Below are 22,610 nucleotides of genomic sequence, written 5' to 3'. Positions count from 1 at the left end.
GTTGTGGCCGCTCTCAACGCCTCGCAGCTTATCATACACCTTTCCCTGAGGCAGATGCAGAAAAGTCAGGCGAGGAGGCTACGGCACCGCGGTGATGTCCTGAAGTCTGAGAGTAGCACAGACCTCTCAGAAAGCAGGGGACCCAGCGCCGAGGACATCACGATGGCAATGGGTCATGTTGATGCCGTGGAACGGCGATTCTGGGCACGGGAAACAAGCACTGAGTGGTGGGACCGCATAGTGCTGCAGGTCTGGGATGAATCCCAGTGGCTGCGAAAATTTCGCATGCGGAAGGGAACTTTCCTGGAACTTTGTGAGTTGCTGTCCCCTGCCCTGAAGCGCAATGACACCCGGTTGCGAGCTGCACTGAGTGTACAGAAGCGAGTGGCCATAGCCCTCTGGAAGCTTGCAACGCCAGACAGCTACCGGTCAGTCGCGAACCAGTTCGGGGTGGGCAAATCTACCGTGGGGGTTGTTGTGATGCAAGTAGCCAAGGCAATCGTTGATGTACTGCTGCCAAAGGTAGTGACCCTGGGAAACGTGGAGGCGATCATAGATGGCTTCGCAGCGATGGGATTCCCAAACTGCGGTGGGGCCATAGATGGAACTCACATCCCTATTCTGGCACCGGACCACCAAGCCACCCAGTACATTAACCGAAAGGGCTATTTTTCCATGGTGCTGCAAGCACTGGTGGACCACAGGGGACGTTTTACCAACATCTACGTGGGATGGCCGGGCAAGGTTCATGACGCTCGTGTTTTCAGGAACTCTGGTCTGTTTAGACGGCTGCAACAAGGTATTTACTTCCCGGACCACAAAATAACTGTTGGGGATGTGGAGATGCCTATAGTCATCCTCGGGGACCCAGCCTACCCGCTAATGCCCTGGCTCATGAAGCCCTATACTGGCGCCCTGGACACTGAAAAAGAACTCTTCAACTACCGGCTGAGCAAGTGCAGAATGGTGGTGGAGTGTGCTTTTGGCCGTCTCAAGGGGAGATGGAGAAGCTTACTGACTCGCTGTGATCTCAGCGAAACCAATATCCCCATTGTTATAGCAGCTTGCTGTGTGCTCCACAATCTCTGTGAGAGCAAGGGGGAGACCTTTATGGCGGGGTGGGAGGTTGATGAAAATAGCCTGGCTGCTGATTACGCTCAGCCAGACAGCCGGGCGATTAGAAGAGACCTGCGGGAAGCGCTGTGCATCCGGGAGGCTTTGAAAGCAAAGTTCCTGAGTGAGCAGGGTAACCTGTGACTTTTAAGTTTGTGTACAGAGAAGCTGAACCTGCCCCCGTTTCTTTACCCAGTTAATGTTGACTATCCTACCCAGTTACATACCCCCTTCACCCCCTTCCAACACACGTTTCGAAATAAAAATAGTTCTACTTTGTTAATGCACACCGTTTTTTTTAATACTGTTTTCGCGGGAATTTTTTAAAACTGGGACGCAGACTGTGGTGCGGAGCGGGTGTAGTGTAGTGACGCGAATGAAGCTTCTAAACTCAAGGATTGACGGGCTCCGCTGCGGTGGGATGGTTGTTTCAACGGAGCCTGTCACCCCTCCTGATCGGGACTGTGTGTATGGGGGGGCTATGTGACTTTGTGGCAGGGGGAGGACGATTACAGATCCCCTGCTGCATGGCTCTGTGATCCTGCATAAGGACTGCCGCTTAAGATCTGTAACTGCCCTCCCCCGCCACAAAGTCACAGAGCAACCCACCCCCCACCACATAACATGAAAACAACCTCCCAGACTAACCAGGGTAACTAGTCACTGCATCACTGCACTGTGTATGTGCCCTGCTGCTGTGCCTGCCCCCGCCTATGTACCCTGCCAAAGGTGACTGTCCTGTCCAATTACCAACCCCCTTTCCCCTCCTCCTCCAAAAGAACATGATTGAAACAGTAGTTAACATGAACGTATTTTTTATTATCAACTACACATGGAACTGGGAGGTGAAACTTGGACGGGGGCTTGTGTCAGGCGGGAAGGAAAGAACTTTTCAAGTTTTGGGGAATGAGAGCCTTCTGCTACTAGAGCTCTCTGCAGGGGTGGAGTGAGAGTTAGCAGGGACTCTGCCGCCTCTCCTTCTTTGCACTTTGGGTGAGGTGGGTATGGGACTTGGTGGCGGGGGAGGGCGGTTAGAGATGGACTGCAGCGGGGCTCTGTCCTCCTGCCTCCGTTCCTGCAGAACATCCACAAGGCGCCGGAGCGTGTCTGTTTGCTCCCTCAGTAGTCCAAGCAGCGTTTGAGTCGCCTGCTGGTCTTCCTGCCGCCACCTCTCCTCCCGATCCATGTTTGCTTGCTGCATTTGGGTCAATTTCTCCCGCCACTGGGTCTGCTGTGCTGCCTGGGCTTGGGAACAGGCCATAAGTTCAGAGAACATGTCCTCCCGTGTCCTCTTCTTCCTATGCCTAATCTTCGCTAGCCTCTGGGAGTGTGATGCCAGGCTAGGTTGTGAGACAGTCGCAGATGTGGCTGTGGGAATGGGAAAAAGGGAGTGAATTCCTCAGAAAGATAAATGTAGTTGTGAACCAAGAACATAGTCTTTCTCTGTGAACAAGACCATGCACAGCACCTATCACATGCGCACTCAGCACAAGGTCGAATTCTCGGCCTTCGCATTCAGTGCCTGGGGTCTTCCACAGCACATTTGAGAAGCGGGGCAGCACAACGGAATTTCTGTTGCAGGCAGACATGGTAAGCCGTAGACTTGTGGCAGTTTAAAACTTTTATATTACCACTGGCCTCATTTCACATTTAAAGCAATGTCAGTACCTGCTGCCAGCAATCCGGCAAGCGGGAACTCTGCCCCTGTCCCACCCCCTCGCGGCTGTCCCCAGGAACGATCCCTTTCGGCAGCCCCTCTCCCGCCTCCACCGCGTGGCTGCAAACCAGCGGTTACAGTTCTGTAAAGGAACGAGCAAGCAGTCCCAACACTAACATTCCCCTACCTAATTCAAAGCAGGTCACCATGGGCGACATCACCCTGATGAGGATCTCTGACAGCGAGAGAGAGAGAATGCTCCGGGAAAGCCTCCAAAGACCAGGGCCGTATGCCGCCCTGCTGTGCAGAGCAATGATTCCCGAGTACTTGATAGTCTCGTGGCGCGGCAACGTGTCGTACTTCGGAGGACCCAATAAGGCCGCTCTCCCCAGGAACCTCATGCAACGGCTTTCCAATTACCTCCAGGAGAGCTTCATCGAGATGTCCCGGGAGGATTACTGCTCTATCCCTGCACATATAGACCGCATTTTACTCTAGCTGCAGTAGCAGGGACTAAACAGTAGAGCGGCTTGGGCAGGACAATCACGGAAAACCGGACATTGCTAGATTTTTTTTCAAAACTTGCACTGCCCATGACTGAACCGTTAAGTGCCTAGGGCAAACTAATCATGAACAACCCATTCTTTTAATTGTTAATATTCCTGTTCTGTTAAAAATAAATGTTTAGATGTTTACAACACTTACTGGATGATCCTTCACCAGATTCTGTGTCCGGGGTAACGGCTGGGGAGGGTTGGTAGGGGATCTCTGTAAGGGTGATGAAGAGATCCTGGCTGTCGGGGAAATCAGCGTTGTGAGCGCTGCCGACTGCCTCGTCCTCCTTATCTCCTTCCTCATCTTCCCCGTCCGCTAACATGTCCGAGGAACCGGCCGTGGACAATATCCCATCCTCAGAGTCCACGGTCAGTGGTGGGGTAGTGGTGGCGGCCGCACCGAGGATGGAATGCAGTGCCTCATAGAAACGGGATGTCTGGGGATGGGATCCGGAGCGTCCGTTTGCCTCTTTGGTCTTCTGGTAGCCTTGTCTCAGCTCCTTGATTTTCACGCGGCACTGCGTTACATCCCGGCTGTATCCTCTCTCTGACATGTCTTTAGAGATCTTCTCATAGATCTTTGCATTCCGTTTCTTGGAGCGCAGCTCAGAAAGCACGGACTCATCGCCCCACACAGCGATGAGATCCAATACTTCCCGATCAGTCCATGCTGGGGCCCTCTTTCTATTCACAGACTGCACGGCCATCACTGCTGGAGAGCTCTGCATCGTTGCCAGTGCTGCTGTGATCGCCACGATGTCCAGACAGGAAATGAGATTCAAACTGGCCAGACAGGAAAAGGAATTCAAATTCAAATTTTCCCGGGGCTTTTCCTGTGTGGCTGGTCAGAGCATCCGAGCTCGTACTGCTGTCCAGAGCGTCAACAGAGTGGTGCACTGTGGGATAGCTCCCGGAGCTATTAGCGTCGATTTCCATCCACACCTAGCCTAATTCGACATGGCCATGTCGAATTTAGCACTACTCCCCTCGTCGGGGAGGAGTACAGAAGTCGAATTAAAGAGACCTCTATGTCGAACTAAATAGCATCGCAGTGTGGACGGGTGCAGGGTTAATTCGATGTAATGGCGCTAACTTCGACATAAACGCCTAGTGTAGACCAGGCCTTAGTGTCTGCGCATTAGCTCCCCAGGTATAACCAGCTAATTTGCTGATCCGGTTGCTTCTTGTTTTTTTCAGTAAAGTCTTGGTAATGTGTCCCTTGAAAGTCAAAGTATAGTCGAGTGTAACATGTAGGCACACAGGCTTTGGGTTGTGGCTCAGCCTATGCCCATTCAGAAAGATACTGCGCTGTTTGTTGGCCTTTGTGTTGAACAGGTATAATTATTTGGAAATTGTGGTTTTGGTACTAGGTTTAAGTCTTGCATCTTTTGTGTTGGCATTCAGGAGTTCTTCTAGGAGACTGAAATCCTGGTCATGTACTGCCAGATAGATGCCATCTGCATAGATGAAGTACCTGGCAGTGGTGTTGGGAAGATCATTTGTGAAGAGGTTGAAAAGCGTTGGTGCTAGAACTAAGCCTTGAGGTAAACCATTGTTTTGAGACATAGGGGAGCTGGTTTTACATCCAAGTGAAACTTGGAACCAGCAGCCTCTCAACAGTTCCACAGCCACTACTACCCACTTCGGTAGGACCAATGACAATTTGTACAGCATGCCTGTATGCAAGATTGCGTCATACGCAGCAATAAAATACTGTACCTGATCTGGAACCCATTCTCAATGCAGGTAGTGAGTGCCAGCACTTGATCATAGGTGCTGCGGTTTGGTCTGAAACTTGCTTGATCTACATCCGGGGTTCTCAAACTGGGGGTCAGGACCCCGCAGGGGGTCGCGAGGTTATTACATGGGGAGTCGCGAGCTGCCGGCTTCCACCCCAAACCCTGCTTTGCCTCCAGCTTTTATAATGGTGTTAAATATATAAAAAAGTGTTTTTAATGTATAAGGGGGGGTCGCACTCAGAGGCTTGCTATGTGACGGGTCACCAGTACAAAACTTTGAGAACCACTGATCTACACTCACGATATCATCAACAGTGAAGGGAATTCTTTGAGAGATAAGCATTTCAAGTAATTTGTACATGCAGCTTAGCAAAAAGATAGGGTGGTAGCTTGTTCAAAGTCGATAGTCTCTCTCAGAGTTTGGCAAGGCTGTTACTTTTGATCTACACCAGATCTTCGCTATTTTATTCTCCTTGCTGACTCTAGCTAGCCATTGTCTGCTAGTTTATCCCAGGTTCTTCAGGAATTTGGGAGAGATTAGCAAACCCATAGGTTTTACCTGTTTTCAATGTTTTAATTGCCCTTTTTATTTCAACTGTGGTGAAAGGCTGGAGATCCTCTTAAGTTTCAGGCATGCACTCTTTGTATCGACACATCATTTTATTCTTCACTTCTCCTTCAAACTCTTGGTCCTTATCTGCCTTTGTGAAATTTATCAGGTGGGTAGCAATGCTATTTGGAGAAACTGGGTGATGGTACTGTGCCAAAAGTGGCTGAGCAGCACCAAGTTTTCTGATTAGTGCCAGGCTTTTTGGCTGGATCTTAATGTGTTTAGTTCTGTGGTAGCATGATGTATTTAGTTCCGCGATCGCCTGCTCCCATCTTGCTCTTCTGTTCAAGTTGTCGTAAAATATGCATAGCAATGTACTTCCTTCAAATTGCTTAAGGAGTTCTGCACATTCCTCATCAGGACAGGAAACGCAGATCTTATAACAACATCTTGGAACTGATTTCATGGCACCTTTGTGGATGGCTTTTGGGACCTGCATATAAACTTGGAGATACTGTGTAGGATGCAAATAAAACAGGGGTCTTTGAATTGTGTAAAAATGGGCCGATTTGTTTTCTTATCGTTCCAGTGAGGATTTTTATTGATACTCACAATAGCTATGGTTACTCCAACTTTGGTAAAGATCAGACAATGTTGACTATTAAGGAAGTTTTCCAATACATGGTTTATAGCTTGAAGTGGATGATTGCCCGTGCTGATGGTCTATGTGAAGTCAGGGGAGAAATCTTTCTTCCATCTGGCAGAATGAAAAGTACCCCTTTGTTTTGGATCATGGATGAGGTAAATATCATAGAGCAAGGCCCATTTCTAAAGGTCAGCTCTGGCTCTCTGTATTCACTGGTGGTGTGGTAGCTATTAAAATCTCCAACGACGATGGCAGGTTGTGGGAGCTTAGGAAGAATATTTGGGAAAGGCCAGGGTTGGTTGGGGGTTTGTACACATTTGCCACACTGGAATGACTGACTCAGGCCTGGTCTACACTACAAACTTAGGTCAACGGAAGCTGCATTAAGTCAAAGTAATAATGTATGTGTCTACAATCCCGAGTCCCTTCCGCTGACCTAAGTCGCCTGTAAAGTCGACTTCTGTATTCCACCTCTGTGAGAGGCGTAGTGCTTGATTAGACATTCATGGGTTGACATGGGGATAGTGTAGACACTGCGTTGTGTAATTCAAATGAATTGGCCTCCAGGAGGTGTCCCAAAGTGCTCTGGAGAGCGCTTTCAACTCCACTGCATGTGAGCCAGGTACACAGGAAACAGCCAGTCCCCTGTTAAAGCCCTGGGAACTTTTGAATTTTCATTTCCTGTTTGATCAGCGTGGACTGCTCACCAGCACAGCTGATCAAGGCCGCAAACGCACTCCAGCATGGAGTACACAAGAGGTGGTGGAACTTATTGCTGTGTGGGGAGAAGAGTCTGATCAAGCACAGCTCCAATCCAGCAGAAGAAATGCTGACATCTACGCCAAGATCGCTCAAGGAATGGGGGAGAAAGGCTGCACCAGAGACACGCAGCAGTGCCATGTGAAAATAAAGGAGCTTCGGCAAGTGTACCAGAAGACAAGGGAGGTGAACAGTCATTCTGGTTCTGCCCCAGACACATGCTGCTTTTACAAGCTGCATGCAATTCTCAGTGGCAACCCCACCACTACCCCAAAACACAGCATGGATACTACCCAGGAGTCCCAGATAACCTTGGGCAACAGCAAGGATGACACTGTTAACAAGGAGGACGAGAATGGAAGGCGGGCAACCAGAGGATCCATTCTCCCCAGCAGCCAAGAACTGATTTTAACCCTCGAGCCAATCCCTTCACAGTACCAGTTTGCGACAGAGCGTGATGCCGGGGAAGGCACCTCTGGTGAGTACACATTTCCAGTTAAACTGTAGGGGTTACATGTTATTTTTTATGTTTAATCTGAACAAAAAATGTGTAGTGGGTGTCAGTGGCTATTCCATCTACGCAGAGGGTGCTCCCCCTCAGGGATGGCCCAGGAATCCTCCATGGAGATCTCTAGGAAGCTTTCATGGAGACACTCTGCAATCCTTTGCAGAAGGTTTCGGGGAAGGGCTGCCTTATTTCTTCTACCACAGTAGGACACTTTCCCAGGCCACTCCTCTATTAACTGTGCTGGCATCATTGCAGCACACAGCATTGCAACATAAGGACCAGGTCTGTACCTAGACGTTTGCAGCATCTGCTCCCTTGCCACCTCTGTTACCCTCAAGCAGGGCCGGCTCCAGGGTTTTGGCCGCCCCAAGCAGCCAAAAAAAAAACAAAACCCCGATCGCGATTGCGATCTGTGGCGGCAATTCGGCGGGCGGTCCTTTGCTCCCAGCGGGAGTGAGGGACCGTCTGCCGAATTGCCGCCGAATACCTGGACGTGCCGCACCTCTCCGGAGCGGCCGCCCCAAGCACCTGCTTGCCAGGCTGGTGCCTGAAGCCGGCCCTGCCCTCAAGAGAATGATATCGCATAGGGTCACCTAGGGGAAACAGGGGAAGTTTTCAGTGCTAGCACTTAAACCGCAAACAATTCAACAAGTAATCTGCCCCCCTTTGGTGAAATCGGTGTCACACAGCCACGCTTTCCCTAATGTGCTGCTGTTGTGGTTAGAAGCAGCATTGAAAAAAGGGGAGGTGGCTTCCTGTTTGTCTCCCTTCCCCGCAACTTGGTGCCGCCTTTGTAAAGAACAAACTATTTGGGGGCTTTACACTAGTGCCTGTCATCAAGCACCATCCAGGTTGCTAGGGGAAAGAGGGCATTTCTCTAGTGCCAAACTGTGCTCCCCAAGTCTGTCTTCACAAAAGCAGCAGCACAAGACCTCTTGCCCGTGCCTCGTGGCTGTACTCACCATGGCTGGAGCAGCAAACCGACTCTTGCAATAGCCAGCAGTTGTGATTATGTTGTGGCTTGCAGTGAAGTGTATTAAGGGTTTTTGTTTTTTTATAAAAAAATCAACCTTACACCAGAAACAATGTATTCATTGTCAATGTACCCTTGTGCTTTGCATTCCTTGCAGCTGAAACTTGTCCGTCTGCGCATCCTCCACACGGGGACAGAGACTTTTACAGATTAGAAGGCAGAAAAAGAAGACTCGGGAGGACGTGTTCAATGAGTTAATGTAGGTCTCTGAGACTGAAAAGATGGAGCTCAGAGCATGGAGGATTTCACTGTCCGAGAACCTGGCATGCAGGGAACAAGAGCATGCCACACAGGATGAAATGCTACAGATTACGAAGGAGCAATCAGACATGTTGAGGAATCTGGCTGAGCTTCAAGAAAGGCAGCTGGGTGAATTTGCTGCCATCATCGCCCAGTTCTCAATCCTCCTTCCCCAAATGTCCTATGAGGCGGGGTATGGGGGAGTTCGGTATCCCTTGCACTCAACACCAAGGGAGATTAGAAAGAACAGAAAATGCCCATTCCCAGAACTTTGATTGTTACTGCAGTGCATCTGTAAGCAAGCTTTCCTTGTTTTTCCCCTCACACTGCTATCTTATTTTTCTTTGCTGTCTGTGTGTGTTTGTGTGCATAATAAAACGAAATGTACTGAGTAGAAAAGGCTCTTTAATCATTCCACACATGGTGGTTGGTGGGGGTGGAGTTTACAGGAGAGGAAACGTAATGGAGAGGACAGTTTGGTAAGGAACAACACAGATAAGTCTCACATTACTCTGGCTCATTGCTGAAACTGGTTTTCAAAGCCTCACGAGACACAGAGCCCCTCAGTGTGCTCTTCTTATTGTCCTGGTATCTGGTTGCTCAAAATTGGCTGCCAAGTGATCTGCCTCAACACCCCACCCTGGCAGAAATTTTTCTCCCTTTGTTTCACAGATACTATGGAGCACACAGCAGGCAGCAATAACAATGGGGATATTGCTTTCACTGAGGTCTAACCTAGTAAGCAAACACTGCCAGTGACCTTTTAAATGTCCAAAGGCACATTCCACCACCATTCTGCACTTGCTCAGTCTATGGCTGAACAACAAGGAGTCTGGTGGCACCTTAAAGACTAACAGATTTATTTTGGGCATAAGCTTTGGTGGGTAAAAACCTCACTTCTTCAGATGCACGAAAGCTTATGCCCAGATAAATCTGTTAAGGGTCCACCAGACTCCTTGTTGTTTTTGTAGATACAGACTAACATGGCTACCCCCTGATACTGGTCCTTACTGCTGTCCAGTCTGCTGGTGTACGGCTTCATGAGCCATGGGAGCAAGGAGCTGGATCTCCCAGGATCACGACTGGCATATCAACATCATCAATGGTTATTTTACGGTCTGGAAAGAAAGTCCCTGCTTGCAGATTATTGAACAGACCTGTGTTCCTAAAGATGCACACACCAGCCATGATTTTATAGCCCTCTATCATATCATCTCTTAGTCATCTCTTTTCCAAGCTGAAATGTGCAAATCTTTTTAATCGCTCCTAATACGGAAGCTGTTCCATATTCTTAATCATTTTTGTTGGCCTTCTCTGTACCTTTTCCAATTCTAATAAATCCTTTTTGAGATGGGGTCACCAGAACTGCATGCAATATTGAAGGTATGCGTGTACCATGGATTTATATAATGGCATTATGATATTTTCTGTCTTATTATCTATCCCTTTCCTAGTGCTTCCTAACATTCTATTCACTTATATGACTGCCGCTGCACACTGACTGGATCTTTTCAGAGAGCTATCCATAGTGACTCCAACGTCTTTTTCTTGAGTGGTAAGAGCTAATTTAGTCCCCATCATTTTGTATGTATAATTGGGATTATGTTTTCCAATGGGCATTACTTTGCATTTATCAACATTAAATTTCATCTGTCATTTTGTTCGCAGATGAAGAAAACAGCTACAATCCCACATACACATTTTGGTGATTGTCTGCACAAAAGTGTGGACAGCCTGTACTTTGGCTATTTCAGCACTGTTTTAGTTTACAAATTTGCACTGTCTCATGTCAAATCAAAGTTTATTATTTGCAGCTGCACTCATTAAGGTCCAGCTCTCCCCAGCTCTCCCTAATACCATCCTTTCCTAATAAAATCAATTCAAGGTATATGCATTAAGGTGTCTCCACCTCTGCCTTCCATCAATCAGTGAAGCTGTCTCCCTTATTCTCACAAATATTGTGCAAAACACAGCTAACAGCCATAACATGAGGCAGATATCCTTCAAAAGTCTCCAGACTTGTAATGAGACACCTCTACCTTCCCTTCAATTTTCCAAATGCACACTCCTTCTGCAGCTATTCAGGGTACACTTAAATAGCTCTTTTCCCTTATCCAACTGCCTTGTAACAAAGCCTCATAAGCCAGGAAATCCACAGATAGGACGGATCTCCCAGAATAGCAGTTGAAACCACCATTAATGTTCATAGTGGTTTTGGGAGTAAAAGTTCCATTTTTCATTGCAGAAAACAGATGTGAGTTTCTAAAGATTCTGGCTACACAGACCTTTCCTGATCACCCCACATTAATAAACTTGCCATGGTGATCAACCAGGCCTTGTATAACCATGGAGAAATACCCATTTTTGTTGATGTACACCACGCCCTGGGAGGTGGGGATAAATAATAGGCACATGGGTCCCATCAATGGCCCCTGTACAATTTGGGAACCCCAAGTGTTCAAAGCCATCAATAACCTTCTGCTCATTGTCAAGTTTTATGACCCAGAGTATTAGTACCCCCTCAATAGCAGCACACACCTCCATAACAACCCTGGCAATTGTTTTACAAACTGGTTAGCTACTGACTGGCAGCAGTCAAGGGTGGACAACTTCCAGAGGGTGATGGCCACACACTTCTCCATATTGAGTGAGACTCTCATGTTAGTGGTCGAGTGCTACAGCTCCAGGTGAGCTCTCTGCAGATTTCCAGAAAGTGTCCTTCCACATCCCGAAGTTCTGAAGACAATGCTGGTCATCCCAGGTCTGCATCATTATCCTGTCCTACCAGTTGGAGCTGTTTGGCTGCATCAAGAAGTGGCATACCACTGAGTCAAGCTGGTCCAGGAAACAGTCATGCAGAAATAATTGGGTTCATTCTCCTACACCAGAATTTGTGTGGTGTCACGATAGTGAACTTCCATCTCCTCCATAGTTACCTGCCTGCTTGATTCCAATACCTCTGGAGCACCCTATTCATCTTAATAATGGCCAGGATCCTGGTGATCAGTAGTTCTTCCTCTATGCTTCCTGACAGCTGTTAGACATTTGTTTGAAACTCAAACAGTTTGAAAATGATTCTGGACAGCAAAAGTCAGACAAATTATGGGATATTGTGGAAGGAATCATGGGAGCTTGACCCCAAATCACAGAATTCCAGTTGGTATCCCACAATGCATGATAACCCATAATGCATTGAGCCTAATGGCAGAACACTGCATCTTGGGATACCTGCCCAGAATGCTGTGTGTTTATTTTGAAAAAGCAAAGTGCTGTGTGGATGCTATGATTCAGAAGGTAAGTAGCTTAAGCTGTTTTAGACAAAGCAGTGAGGATGCACTCTTTTGGTTTAGTTATACCTATATAATTTAGTAAAAATAGAAAAAAAAACTATGTTGGGGGGCGGGGGAAACTTTCCTGCAGACAAGGTCTCAGTTTACCAATCAGGCTGATTGCAAAAGCAGGGCACTGGACTCAGTAACTGAGGAGGTCCCTTCCAGTCTTATGTTCCAATATGCAAAATGCAGACTGTACTTAACACAGTTCTTCAGAGGGGTTTCCTGGGACTTACTTCACTAATGTATATAAAGTGCTTTAAAAGTTATTTTACTAATGAAAGGAAAATATTTTCATTTCACTAGTGATCTCCAGTTGGTTGTTTCATTTTTAATTTAGGATAATGTATATTTATAAAGTGATTTATGTTGCCCTTTAGATGCTGACATAGATGTGACTTGTGTGTGTTCATGCATGTACATTTTGTTTCAAAGTTGTTAATGCTTCCACTCCGCTAATACTAGTGAACTAACACTAGTGCACTTTGCTAAATATAAAGACTATTCTATTTTTTTAACTGTGAAAATATATCTGAAGCAAAGAAGGTGGTTTAATAACAAAGGAGGAGTTTAGTATTGTCATGGTGGGGGAGGACAGCAGCTCCTCAGCTGGTGTAAACTGTCATAGCTCCAGTGACTTCAAATGGAGATATCACAATTTACACAAGCTGAGGATCTATGTTTGCAATTGTGATATAATGAAGATTATAACTCCCTCCCAATTCCCCCTCCAAACAAACAAATGAAACTAAACAGGGAACAAGATTTTTACCCAGAGTAGCTTTCTAACCCTTCTCCATCCTTAATTTTAGCTTAATTCCTATGGCCACAGATGGGAGAAGAATCAGGATAGAGGTTGAATATTAAAACTGACATGGAAGCCTACAACAGTCTTGGGATAAGGAACAAATAGGCAGTGGGCAGTCAGGGTAATCAATTCATCTTAAATTTAAGGAAACCACTCATAAGTCATATTTAGAGATTACCTGAATTAATTCATTAAAGATAAACTATGCCAAAATTCCTTGTACTGATTTATCACAGATGAACTTTCACTTAAGAAGGAAAGACTAGATTTTGATTTTCCCATCAGAGTTGTTTTTGTAACTTTCTCTATTTACTGGCTGGCATGGTCATGTGGACTTACAGCTACTGATTAGAATGGAAAGTATCCAAAACAGTTCAATGGCTATATAAGCCTTAGCAGCAATGTATGAGAGCGAGAATAAAAAATAACCAGATTAAAAGGGAAAATGAAACATAAAAGACCAGTTCTACAACCTTTATTCAAGAAGGGCCAGATTCTGAAACCCATACTCACACTAAGTAACACTATACTCCACAAAACACACCGATGACTGGAGTGGGAATATTCATTGAGTAAGATACTACTCAAAATTAATTGGATCCATAATGGTTGTAGGATCAGGATCATAAAGCATACAAAATGGAAATTTATAAATAATATTAAGATGAAATTTTACTTCAACAAATTACAAAATATTAGTTAGGAAGTTTTTTTTCCGTTTTAGCTTGATGTATCTAGACTTCTTGTAAATGAAGTTACTTATATGGGCCCAGATTGTGGTTTTAGACATATGCTTATCTGTAAGTCAATTGAAGTCCAGCACCCAGATTAAACACATGCATAAAGCTTTGTAGGATTGAGACCAAACAGCCCAATGCAGCAATCCTAATTGATGCGAGTAACCTTTACTCACACAAGCAAACATATTTAACTCAAAGAGATTGCAGACAAGAGTGAGGTTTGTAGAATGAAGTCCTTGGTTTGTGGAAATTCTGTTTGAGATAATTTTGCTTGGAGATTCTATAAATGACATACTGAGACAAATTACTGTACTTACAACTGTCAAATTTCTAATAGTTTTTAAAAATTTGGGCAAGAACTACTTAACCAACATTAGATTCAGATCAAACATAGAACCTGTTCATAAACAAAACTAAATAGCTAACATCTGGAGGAAGCGCACTAACATATAGTCAGCCATATTAATCAATCACAGCCAGTTCTCCCCCCCAGTAATCTAGCAGCAAAAATATCATCCAACTATCAAAATCTTAGGGGCTGATCCTGCAAAAACTTACACATGGGAGTAACTTTACTCATGCAACAATCCCATTGAACTCAATAAGGCCAGTTGTGTGATCAGTTACTGATGTGCTTGTTTGCAGGAACAGTATCTTAGGTATCATTTTAAAGAAAGAGCACGATAAAGACCAAAGCAGCCAGCCCACCAAACCTTATAATCTGATTCCAGCTACAATCATGGTGGTCACAATGGGCCTGATAACCCCTTTCCTCAGGAGGTGACTCATATGGAAGAAAATTTCCTCTCATTGAGTTCCACCGTGGTTGTTCACTGTGGGGGCTGGTTTGCCCCCCTAGAATAGGCTGTGGGAGCAGTGGAAGGCCATGTCAACATATAGGTGCTATGCCTCATGCTTCAAAAACAGTGACCCTGGTCCCTGTCTTCAAAGGAGCTGCACTCTTGGCTGCAGCTACACTGAGGTTCCCTGTTAAAGGTTCCCTCTTTGTAAGCTACATTGGATACAGGAGGCATAACGTGTATCCTGTTTCATTCACGAATGAAGCTGACTGCAGGTTAAGTTGAATAAGACAAACTTTATTAAACTCTGTGCACTGCTCTGTCCATGTGGCTGAGTTACTTCCAACCTACCACCCTGCATTCCCTGCTTTTCTGGTGTCCCATCAAATAACAATCCCTCCAGGGAATATAGGCCCTCTGACTCCAGTTCCACTGATCACGATACAACTTCCCAATTTTACAAGCATTTTAATATAAACATTAAAAACAAATAATTGACAACCAGATGTCCACTCTATGTCCCTTCAGCCAGAGGTGCTTGCACATAGTCAAGTTGGAGGCTTGTCTTTACCACTGACATAGCCTGTTATTTAACCTGTCTTTGAGATAGTTTGGTCTCCTCAACAGGCAACCACATTGGTAGTAACCACTCTCTGTCTCCCCATCACCTGAATCTAGCAAACTGTCTCTCTGTGAAATCTCCTCCCTTCCTGTGGGGTTGGCCTCCGGATGGTTCTGTCTCTCCGTTCTGTGAGGATCTCTGTAGGCTCTTGATGAGTGTTGAGTCTACTGGCTCATAAGTTTCTCCTGTTCCAAATTAGGGAGACTCTCAAGTCCCCAAAATTGGACATAGCAGCCAGTGTGCATAAGCGGTAACACAAGGGTATCTCCCTCCCCTTCAGACTGGTATCTAGTAAAAATTGCTCCACCATTTTGTTCTGCTTTGGGGAGCAACAGGTCCTAGGATCGCTGTGGGGCTTGAGGCAGCGGTGAGCTTTAGAGTGGTGCAGACCTCTCTGCTTTGTTCCCCAATAAGATAAAAGAATAGTTTTAACTTTCCTGCAGTTGTCATCCTCCTGCATGGCCAGGTGTGTGTATAGCACACACTCCTCCTTCCACCAGGTCCATTGTTGGACTAGGTTTGTGTCTGCAAAATCTGGGGCTTCAGACCAAATCCATGGCTTCACACTGCCAGCTGCTGCACTTCAGAGAACTCACAACTCATGTACTGCCACCACTTTTCATTCACAATGAGTGAAGCTGAATTCCTATGAAGCTGAGCAAGTGAAACTTTATTAAACCCCTTGGACTGCTCTGTCCACATGCCTGAGTCGGTTCCAACCTAACTGCACTTATTCTCCCAGTGTTCCATCCATAACACTCCCTCCCGGAAACATGGTCCCTCTGAATTTATTTTCACTGACCATGACACATCCTTCCTGGGCCTGTCACCCCTTCTCGCTCAGTCTCTCACCATTCAATCTCCATGGAACAGCAGGAGTTCTGCATACAGATCTGGGTACACAATTCCCTCCAAGGAGAATACCATGTTCTGCTTTTACACAGCAAATAATGATGATAAAAAATGGGAATATGGCAGAACAAGGGATACAACAGTGAAAGGCAATGCAATAGCAATATATGCCTTTGTTGTTGGTGGGGGTGGTTATTTTGTAAAACGCAATGACCAGAACTGAGTCTGGGGAGAGTTTAGCATGTTTGAACTTGCAGAATTTTCACTGCATTGTCCCCTTGAAAGGGAGCAGTGAGTAGCTTTGCAGAGGTGTCAGGAGCACTGACCCCAGCTCATGTTATATCTGTCTGTCTACAAATGTCTTTACAAGAACACTCATCTCTGTGATATCTAACCACTTATGTCCTGAACCAAAGCCCACTGACATCAACAGAAAGATATCAGTGGGCTTTGAATCTGGCATTTAATGAAAATGTCTTTCTCAGAGCAGTTTATTAGCCACATCACTGTTTTTAATCACAATAAACAACAGTTCTATTGTCTCTACAAGTGAAAACAAAAACAACACTAATACAAAGGCAACTTAATTTAAGTCACACTTATGTATGAAAATGTTTTAGTTTCTGTTATTATAAGTAACACCTAAAATTATTAGGATTAAGATACTTAAGTAACATGTAAGATTAAATCTATTTTTATCCAGACTGTTTACTTGTGCATATGACAGCACTTTGTGTATGGTCAGTTTAACCTTTATTTTGTGCAGATGTATCATACAGCAACAGGGGGAGGAGAGACATTTAAAAATAATATAGGAAAATGATCACCAAATCACAAAAATTATACTTTTAACTTATTTTTAAATAGACTAGATTGCCAGTTGACAGAGTCAGATTCAGCTCTCTACACCCATTGAAGTGGATGGCAATATTCCTTGAATCAGGCACTATATCAATAAATCATAAATGATGGTGTGCTCAGCAATGTGTATAATAGAAACTAGACTGTAAATTAACCGCTTGTTTAAAGACACTGAATCTGCACATGATGTATGTCATGGCAGAATCTGGCCTATTATTCTTATTGACAAATATACTTTAGGAGCGTGGAGGTTCTGCAGGCATGGGGAAAGGAGGAAGCTGATACTTCCTTTTTCTCCCACGAAAGCCAGAATCCACACGTTTCGCTCCCCTCTCTTTATGAAAACAGAGAGAGCATTGGCCTAGAACCAGGATCTTCTTATTAAGGGGCTTTAAAAATCAACAGGGGTAGCTTAAAAAAAAAAATAACAACCTACCACTTTATAGGTAGCCATTTTTAAAAGTGAATTTTAATAAAGATGAACTCCTTACGGAAAGCATTCAAATTACTCTTTGGTACCTTTAAATGTTTCTTTGATGACAATTCTCCCTTAGTACTCATTGTTTTATGAACACACATTCAAATATTGTCTACAAATATAATTTTTTCTTCATTTACGCATACTGTACAATTACACAAAGCATCTAATATTGCCATAGATTGCTTTTACAACTGTTAGTACAGTTTTAAGATGATAAAGTATTGCCACCATATAAAGTTCTGCCAGTATTCATGTTTTATATTTTAAAATATTACATATTCTGTAAGACACTCCATGTCCAAATGCCAGTTCCCCTTTATTATTTTTTGAAAAAACATGCCATTGGTAATGTTACTACTTAAATACTACTTAAATAGATTGCGGACTGTCTTTATTCAGCACATGAACACAAACATGGAAACAATAAGACAGTATTTGCAGAAGAACAGTGTTTCCACAAAGCAAAAATTAAAAAAGACAAGTTTGTTAGAACTTTTCTGGATGTTATTAGATAGGAACTGCAGTCATTGCAAAATCTGACTTTTGGCTAACAAAGATTTGAGTTTCTTTTGCAAAGGATTGCATCTCCCATCCCAGTTTCAGATTTTAAAAGCCCACATTCCACAATAAATATTTGTAGTAGAAGCTTTGAATAGTTAGCAACAGTCTAACACAATCTAAGACAGACAAAGCAAGGAATGTTTATTTTGAGTAAAATTTGTGATTCTTTACATATATATATATATATATATATATATATATATACACACATACAAACACACACACACACACTAAAGCTTTTTATGAATACTGATAGTGTTGATTATTCACAGGAAACAGCACAACTGAAAAACAAGCAAATGCTTTATTTTGTATTAAGGTGACAAACGAGTGACAGATCACTTACCATTCACTGTTCAGACTTGTGTTCACTAGAACATTAAAACAACAGAAATTAAAGAATTTGTTTCCCACCCAAAAATAAATATGCTCACTATCGCTACTATATTTATGGATTTTTCAGTATTTCTTATATAAGAAAGCATCATCTTTGGGAGTTCATCACTCAGTGATAAGTTTGCCCTGGGATATCAAAAATGGGATATCAAAATCCCAGTAGTGTTTTTTCTATCCAAGATTTCAAATAGTTATATTTAAATTGTATGCATACACAAACACGCACACAGCAAACAACAACAAAAATTAATTAAATGTAGTTTACTAGTTTTTGGAAGTGTTTTGGCACTAATAATTGAACACTTTTTTTTAATGCCACTTTATATGCCATTAGCCCCTATTACGGAATATATTCTGATTTTTAAAAGAAACCCAACAGCACCAAAAAAGTTTTTAAAAATAGCTAGTTCATAAGAGGAGGTGACCTTTCCCATAATTTTAACACTATTCATATAATACTGAGTCAATATTATTTATTGTTATGAAACACTGTAATATCTCAAAGATTATGAACTATCATGTCAAAAAATTAAATTCCTTAATGAGACAAATACACAATAGATTAAGTTAAAAGAAAAAAATCTTCAGAAGTGTATGTACTCTTTACACAATACATGGAATACAGGTATTTGTAACTGAACAACAACAAAACAAATGAACCTATATGGTAACAGTGTGTCCGGCTGAAATCCACAAAGCAAGGAAGTTCAGAGAAATGAGTGATGTTCCATCCTTAATGCATTCTATTCTGCTTATGTATTTATGGACTCTCCCATCAGAGGTTGATTTCACACCACAGACCTGATCCAAAACACACCAAGTCAATGGAACGACGTCCACTGACTGCCAGGAGCTTTGGATCAGGTTCACCTGAGCTGCAACAACAATAAAATCATCTTTGTGGAGCACTGTTCACACAAAGCCAGTTTGCACAGCTCACTGCAGTCTAACTAATGTCACATTAAGTCCAAGTAAAAACAGAGTTTCAGCTTCAAATAGAATTCACATGCGGGTTGTGGGTTTAAGACATGTCCTTAATGTTATCTTAGCATTTTTAATGCATGTATCACAGTTATACCCTTCAAAAGTCAGGACACGCGATTTCTAAAAAAATACAAGCTGTAGTTAACTGGCAATCAACTTAAAAGCGACTTTGTATATGGCAATTTTTATTTTGTTAGAAAAGCAGTTCACCTTTTTTAAACCTCCAAAAATGATTTAATAAAGGGCTTGGACACCAGAAAAGAGGCAGAATGTTGTTCACAAAACAAGAGAGGGCTTTAAACAAAAAAAAAAGAAAGGTTTATATAAAAAAAAAAAAAAAAAAGAGCTGATCTTATTCTCCAAGTGAAATCAATGGCAAAACTCCCACTGACTTCAATAAAGCAGGATCAAGCCCAAAGTCAACCACATATATATCGTTTTAAAGGGATAGTAAAACTTTGAGTCCTGAAATAACAATTAATACAGTCATAAAAGCTGGTGAAAGAAAAGCCCCATTGTTGTGAATTATGTGTCTTGTCTCTTCTCCTGGTCTCTGTGTTCACAGACTACAGGAAAGATCTGACAGTGAAACAAAGCAACATCAAGTCTGAAACTTACACTTACACAGTTATCAATGGATTTACATTGCTGTAAGCAAAATCAGAATCAGTCCCACCCTCCTGAGGTTTTGCAAGACAAGGGAAAGTGATGACTCCATCATCCTATATTCGCATCTAAGTCAACCTACTACAGTTATGCCACCTAATCCTGGTCCATTAACTTTAATTGCCACATTTCTTCCATTTAGGGTGACCAGACAGCAAATGTGAAAAATCAGGACAGGGAATGGGGAGTAAAAGGAATCCATATAAGAAAAAGCCCCAAAATCAGGACTGTCCCTATAAAATCGGGGCATCTGATCACCCTACTCCCATTCCTGGGTTACAGAATGAGACCACTTGTTGGTTTCAACCTTTCCCTAAAACCTTGGAGTGGGGAGGGGGCAGAGGAATTATCAAGGGGGTACAAAGATTCCAGGCTCACTACTTTTTGATTCTGATTTCAGTGTTTCATTATGAAAATGGAAATAAAATCCCTAAATAACCTTATTCATAAGACACAAAACAATGTTGGACTCTCTTATCACTCTGCCTCAGGAACTTAGCCTTACACCCAGAAAAAAAAAATAAACAAACAAACAACAAGCAAGGCAGAGCATAAGGGAAACGGGAACAAGCTCTCCCATATGTAGGTGCTCTCCTTTCCAATCCCTTCATCCAAGCCCCTGTCTACAAAGAAGCTGACAATAGCTCAGGTTCCTGCTTTACAAATTTGTCCCTTGTATTTCAGGTGCCCTAGCATTTGCCCTAATAGTGCAACTGTCCCCACCATCTCTCCTCCTCCTCCTGTTTGGGGGACTGGAACACAAGCGCCTCAATCCTGGATATTCCCAGCTGATGCTAATTTATGACCTGAATCCCTCTCCCCCCTTACTCTGTTGCTGCTGCCCACATTTCCTCACTCCTCTTGTTAGGGAGCTACCAGCTACTCTCCCCTGCACCCTTATTCCTAGATGCTGTTAATCTCTCCCCTATGCTGCTACTGCTGCTTTCCCTTCTGTTGAGCAGACTGTACAGATTTGCAAGTTGAAGGGGACCTTACCTCTGAGACCTTCTTTGTTGCTCTGCCTGTTGTGTGACCACGTTGGGAGCAGGGGATAATGGATATTAGGGAAGTCTGAGCCTCCTCTTGCTGTTAGCAACGTACTCTGGAGAGAAAGCTAGAGATGCTGCTCTCTCCCCCCCTCCCCTCCCAGTCCCAGCCTCCTCCTGCCGCTGCCCCCTCCCTCCCAGCCACAAACTCAAGCTCTATATGCACTCCAATTCAACAAGGCATCTCTCACCATCAGCTACCCTAGGGCTCAAGATCACAAGCCAGCCCCCTTCCCTCACCAGTGCCTTGCCTCACCCCTGCTTCCCACTGCATATGGTATCTTCCCAACTAGTCCTGCCTTATTTAGATTTAGGATCTGGGCAATTTCAGCAACTGCAGAAGGCAAGAGTTATGAGGGGGAGAAGGTGTGCAAGAGAGAACAGAGACTTGAGAAAATCGTCTGAAGAACTGGCAGCCTTTGTTCTGACCTCTGGGTGTGTGTGTGTGTGAGAGAGAGAGAGAGAGAGAGAGAGATCTATCCCATTCACATGAGGCAAAACTTGTCACTTGGAAATTATTTTCAAACTTCTGTACAAATGGTATCTATTTATAGCGAGAGCCCTGGATGTTTAGTTTCACACAAAACCAATTTGCATATTATTTATGCTGTATGTTTACCTCTGCCATTTTTGAAAAAAGTTACTAACCTTTTTCCTTGCAAAGATAGACTTGAAAATCTAAACTAATATAAATTGATGATGCAAACCACTCCCTAAGGTTAAAAACCTGTTATTGATTTTTTCCCCCTAAAGATCACAAGTTATTCACAGGCCTCTTACTGACACTTAGCAGTAGCTTTAAGGTCCAGAAAACACAGTAATAATTCCTTTAATTTCTTGTCCCTACTTTGAATATGTGCTCTCTCAGACTCTTAAGTATCAGAGGGATAGCTGTATTAGTCTGAATCTGTAGAAAGCAACAGAGGGTCCTGTGGCACCTTTAAGACTAACAGAAGTATTAGGAGCATAAGCTTTCATGGGTAAGAACCTCCCTTCTTCTCAGACTGTTGTCATTCTTCCCAGTTTCAATGTGTGGCAGCTACTTCAGGTGACCAGTGTGAGGTTTACAAAAAAAAAACACCTGGATAAAAACGGGTTATTTCCTTCACTGCTCTGCCCCAGTCAGACATGAAGAAGATGTAGAGTTATGTTTCATCAGAATACTGAAGATCTCATGTTTCCTGAATAACCCTCTCATGCCCTCATATACCTGTTGAGCAGAAGAGATCTCTATGGTGTACTGCAGAAGACAGCCCTTGGGGCAGAGAAAATTGTTCACAGCAATCTTCTGGATCCTCTCAGAAAGCTACGCCAGAGTTGCTCTAGGGAGAGTCCATCCACCCCTGCCATAGCAACATCCACCTCTGTGAGCAAGTCAGTGAAGTCTATCAAATAGATCAGAAATTTGCTGACAGATTTAAAAAATAATAATCAACATGAACTCTTTATCTTCATTCAGTGCTGGCAGATCATCAACTAATACAAACAGTGTACTTTTTTCAGAGTAGCAGCCGTGTTAGTCTGTATCCGCAAAAAGAAGAACAGGAGTACTTGTGGCACCTTAGAGACTAACAAATTTATTAGAGCATAAGCTTTCGTGGACTACAGCCCACTTCTTCGGATGCATAGTGGGCTGTAGTCCACGAAAGCTTATGCTCTAAT

At 43.8% G+C, this 22,610-nt stretch overlaps 1 protein-coding gene across 2 annotated transcripts in view; it reads right to left on the bottom strand.

Annotated features, from left to right (window-relative positions):
- Window positions 1-20,996, bottom strand: part of GREB1 (growth regulating estrogen receptor binding 1) — a 161,529-nt gene extending 140,533 nt beyond the window's left edge. For both annotated transcript variants that reach the window (XM_034766522.1, XM_034766520.1), the window contains exon 1: window positions 20,899-20,996. The gene's annotated coding sequence lies outside the window, so the exon portion shown is untranslated. The remainder of the gene's footprint in view (window positions 1-20,898) is intronic.
- Window positions 20,997-22,610: the final 1,614 nt, after the last annotated feature.

This window comes from Trachemys scripta, chromosome 3, assembly GCF_013100865.1.
Source record: "Trachemys scripta elegans isolate TJP31775 chromosome 3, CAS_Tse_1.0, whole genome shotgun sequence".
NCBI classification, from domain to species: domain Eukaryota; kingdom Metazoa; phylum Chordata; order Testudines; family Emydidae; genus Trachemys; species Trachemys scripta.
Note: the sequence above shows the minus strand (reverse complement) of the source record. Positions and strands in the feature narration are given on the sequence as shown.